The sequence below is a fragment of the Penaeus monodon genome, chromosome 23 (assembly GCF_015228065.2).
Source record: "Penaeus monodon isolate SGIC_2016 chromosome 23, NSTDA_Pmon_1, whole genome shotgun sequence".
NCBI classification, from domain to species: Eukaryota; Metazoa; Arthropoda; class Malacostraca; order Decapoda; family Penaeidae; genus Penaeus; species Penaeus monodon.
The window spans coordinates 9475048-9475568 of record NC_051408.1 but is presented as its reverse complement, the minus strand read 5'-3'; positions in this window follow the sequence as shown (position 1 = coordinate 9475568).

Sequence of the window (521 nt, the reverse complement as noted above, 5' to 3'; positions counted from 1 at the left end):
TATGCCGGCGACGTATATCATTCCCTTCTGTAGTTAACAAGAAGGATCTTTGACCGAATCGATACCCTTGCGTGTATTCCTTTTGGTTCTATTGTGATTTCTTTTAACATCCCTTCGCTGATTATACAGATGTTATAACCCTATATTCCGCATAACAGGGATTTAACTGTTTGATTTCTGGTTTTATGTCGAAGTCTACTATAGATTACTATCCTGTTAGGCTTTTCCCTTATCTTTTCTTGTCAAATGTACGACTATGTAATTCATTGGGTTTATAACAAACGCTACGGAATTTCATTAAGATTTATACATGCATTCAAGGCTTATTTTATATGTTTTTTTGTGAGACTAACGACAAAACTTATTTTTTAGATCTGAAATGTAGTTTATTCTCCTTGCATATTGCATCTTCTCGTATGCGCGGATAAAATGGTGATTAAGCTTTGTGGCGATTTTATTTCGTAAAATAAATTGTAAAAAATAAATTAAAGAAAAATAAAAAGTGAAAAAAATCTATTTAC